Below are 4569 nucleotides of genomic sequence, written 5' to 3'. Positions count from 1 at the left end.
GGGGAGCTACCCAGAGCTCTAAACCCACTTAACAAACAAACAAACAAACAAACAAACAAACAAACAAAACAGTATATAAAATCAAAACAGATAAAATCAGAACAGTAGATAAAATCAGTAGTTAATGTAAGTTTTGAAATTTAAGCTTAACAAACAAACAAAACAGTATATAAAATCAAAACAGATAAAATCAGAAATAGATAAGATCAGTAGTTAGTGTAAGTTTTGAAATTTAAGCTTAAAAGTGTGGATTTGGTGCTTTATTCAAATGCAGCTGAGAATAGGTGAGTCTTCAACCTGGATTTAAATAAACTGAGTGTTTCAGCTGATCTGAGGCTTTCTGGGAGTTTGTTCCAGATATAAGGAGCATAAAAGCTGAATGCAGCTTCTCCGTGTCTGGTTCTGACTCTGGGAACTGATAAAAGACCGGATCCAGATGACCTGAGGGATCTGGAAGGTTCATACTGGGTCAGGAGGTCACTGATGTATTTTGGTCCTAAACCATTCAGAGCTTTATAGACCAGCATCAGGACTTTAAAGTCTATCCTCTGACGGACTGGCAGCCAGTGTAAAGACCTCAGAGCTGATGTGGTCCACTTTTTTGGTCTTAGTGAGGACTCGAGCAGCAGAGTTCTGAATGAGCTGTAGTTGTCTGACTGATTTTTTAGGTAGACCTGTAAAGATGCTGTTACAGTAATCAAGCCTACTAAAGATGAATGCATGGACTAGTTTTTCCAGGTCCTGTTGGGACATCAGATCTTTTATCCTTGAAATATTCTTGAGGTGATAGTAAGCTGACTTTGTTATTGTCTTAATGTGTTTTTCTAAGTTTAGGTCTGCATCCATCACTACACCCAAATTTCTCGCCTGGTTTGTGGTTTTTAGGTGTATAGATTGAAGTTCTCTGGTGACCTGTAATCGTTTTTCTTTGGCGCCAAAGACTATTACCTCAGTTTTGTTTTTGTTTAGCTGGAGAAAATTGTGGCACAGCCAGTCATTAATTTCCTCAATGCATTTACCAAGAGCCTGTACAGGGCCTTGGTCTCCTGGTGACATTGTGATATATATTTGTGTGTCATCTACATAGCTGTGGTAGTTTATTTTGTTGTTCTTTATAATCTGTGCCAGTGGGAGCATGTAAATGTTAAACTGAAGGGGTCCCAAGATGGAACCTTGGGGAACTCCACATGTGATACTTGTCTGCTCAGATGTGAAGTTACCTATTGATACAAAGTATTTCCTGTTTTCTAAGTACGTTTTGAACCAGTTTAGTACAGTTCCTGAAAGACCTGCCCAGTTCTCCAGTTGTTTGAGTAATATGTTGTGGTCGACTGTATCAAATGCTGCACTGAGATCCAGTAAAACTAAGACTGACATTTTTTCACTGTCTGTATTCAGACATATGTCATTGAACACTTTGGTCAGAGCAGTTTCAGTGCTGTGATTCTGTCTAAAACCTGACTGGAAGGCATCATAGCAGTTATTCTGTTTTAAGAAGTAATTGAGCTGTTGAGAAACTGCTTTTTCAATGATCTTACTTAAAAATGGGAGATTTGAGATCGGCCTGTAGTTGTTCATTTGTGTCTTGTCAAGATTGTCCTTTTTCAGTATAGGTTTTATTACAGCAGTTTTTAGTGGTTCTGGAAACACGCCTGATATTAAAGAAAAGTTGGCGATCTGTAACAGGTCTGACTCCAAAGTCTTTGAGACCTTTTTGAAAAAACTTGTTGGCAGGACATCTAAACAGCAAGAGGAGGAGTTCAGTTGACCTAAGATGTCCTCCAGGTCTTTGCTGTTAATAGGGTGAAATTGTTTCATGGTGTTTAAACAGTTTTTCGGTGGACACAGTACATATTCTGGATCTGCTGTTGATGTACCAATTGCTTGTCTAATTTTTTGGATTTTTTCTGTGAAGAATTTGGCAAAGTCATTGCAGGCCATGGTTGAATGAAGTTCAGCTGCCACTGACACAGGAGGGTTTGTTAGCCTGTCTACTGTAGAAAATAAGACCCGAGCATTATGGCTGTTTTTAGTGATGATGTCAGAGAAGTAGGACCTCCTTGCACTCCTCAGTTGTAAATTATAATTGTGAAGTTTCTCTTTATAGATGTCATAATGAACCTGGAGGTTTGTTTTTCTCCATCTGCGCTCAGCTTTCCTACACTCTCTTTTTTCTTTTTTCACCAGTGTGGAGTTTCTCCATGGAGACTTTTTCCTTCCAGAGATAACCTTCACCTTAATGGGAGCAATAGTGTCCATTACATTTAACATTTTAGCATTGAAGCTATTGACGAGCTCATTGACTGAACCTGTCACGGCGGGGTGCGCCGATGTGAATGGAAACAGGACCCAAAAGCAGATGCTGAAAGGCGGAGTTGCTGGCTGAACAGAAGACGATCCTTTATTTGGATGTTGGCACACGAAAAAGCATGAAGCTATGAAAACTAAGAAAACTGTGAACACTCAGAAAACTAAAGGACTAAGAAACTCAGTGAAAATGCGATGACAAACTATGAACACTGAGTAAACTATGACGAAACACTATGGGGATGCAAACAGACGACCTGACAATGACATGCAAAAAACAGAAGGCTTAAATACACACATGAGGTGATCAGGGGAAGTGGAGACACACATGGGAACACAGCTGACACACATGAACTTAACGACAGGACAGAAGGAGTGAAACTGAATACACTGACCGTGAATACAGACTTTCAAAGTAAAACAGGAAACATGGAGATTAAACAAGACACATGAACCGGGGAGACGTAGTACAGGGGAGATGACATAACTGACAGCATGGACTTGACAATATAAGACACGCAGACATAAACACACGAAGGGCAAGGGAGACTTAATACACGGGTAATATGTACAAATGGCTGGACTGCCTTAGTGACCCTAAACAAAGAATAAACATCAAAATAGGCTAAAACACAAAACACTGGGTCGCACGACCCAGGACCATGACAGAACCTTTGGACAGGTCAGGTGTTAATGGGAAGACCTGGTTAAAAATTGCACTACTGTGTTCAGTTATACACCGTTTTGTGATCACTGTTGTTGATATATTTATGTGGGCTGAGATTTTACTTTCAAAGAAAACACAGTAATGATCAGACAGGCCCACATCAGACACAGTAACCTTTGAAATGCTCAGGCCTTTGGAGATCAGTAGGTCAAGAGTGTGTCCTCTATTATGTGTGGCCTCTGTTACATGCTGAGTCAGCCCAAAGTTGCCCAGAGTGTTACTCAGGTCTTTAGTCCCTTTGTCCTGAGGGTTGTCCACATGAATGTTAAAATCCCCAGCAATAATTACACAGTCAAAATCAACACAGATCACAGACAGCAGTTCACTGAGGTCATTAAAAAAGTCTGTGCAGTATTTGGGAGGCCTGTAAACATTAACCCTCCTGCCATCCTTTAAAAAACTCACACCCATCACCCTAGGGACCATTCTCAGCCACGCCATAAAAAGACCATATATCCATATTTTATTCCACTTTAAATTAGCCAACCTTGTAAAACTACTTCTCCCTGAAATATTCATGTAAAGTTTTAATTATATTTTCGTTGTTTTAACCCTTCAAATCCCAGTGTTATTACATGAGCGCCCTGTGTTATAAGCCCCAAAAACCAAAAAACGAAACTAAATATTTCCACAAAAAACCAGTTGAAGTAATATGTGATTGTCATTATAAGTAGGCCTTTAGATGGACCAAAGATTGGCACCAACATACATTTTGACCTGCCATTATTTTTTTTGCATTTTTTTTGCAATTTAAAAATTAAAACTTCAAGGCCCTGAGTCTTCATTGACATCCAAGAAAAGAAGAAAAAATAAAATCATATGATGATAATTTGGGGTTGAAAAATAGCGTTTATAATGGAAGTCAATGGGCAGAAAATGGTCCCCAGGGTGATGGGTGTGGGGATTTCTGCTGCTCAGCCATTTTAGGCTGATTTAAGGAATTCACACTGGAATATTAACATTGACAGGTAAAAACTATCCTGTGGCAAGTTTGGTTATATTCCACTGAACACAGTGGAAATGGCAGCCATTTAACACATAGCAGTGGCACAAAAAGGTCCCAAGAAGGCAGGAGGGTTAAGAAACACAACTTTGGATGGGGCCTTCAGCTGTAAAGCCACATACTCTGTGTTTTGACCAGGCCACATGTCTCCTGTCACCTAAAAGTACAGAGATTTTAAAACCTTCTAGTAAACAGGGTCCCAGCTTCTCCTGGGAAAAGTCACCACTGCCATAATCCTCGCAGCCCGGACCCTCCACACATCACACATCAGACTGCGGAGACAAAGCATGAAGGTGGTAAGGAGGAACTAAGGGGGGCGAGGCTGGGCAATGTGACTTCGATTGCTCTGTTGAGGGTGGGGCTCGATGGCGAACCTTTGGCCGCTCTGGTGGGGGGTTTATGGGGGACAAAAAGGGATTGGGCCGGGGGGTAGATCTGAGCCCAGCATTGACCCGCTCCATCATCTCCTCAGTGAATTAGACGTAGGCTGTCGGGGATTCCCATGATGCATTGAGTTTTTCCTTTCCAGTCA

The sequence above is a fragment of the Rhamphochromis sp. 'chilingali' genome (genome assembly GCF_963969265.1).
Source record: "Rhamphochromis sp. 'chilingali' genome assembly, chromosome: 20".
In the NCBI taxonomy this organism is placed as follows: domain Eukaryota; kingdom Metazoa; phylum Chordata; class Actinopteri; order Cichliformes; family Cichlidae; genus Rhamphochromis; species Rhamphochromis sp. 'chilingali'.
This window is presented reverse-complemented; position numbering follows the sequence as displayed.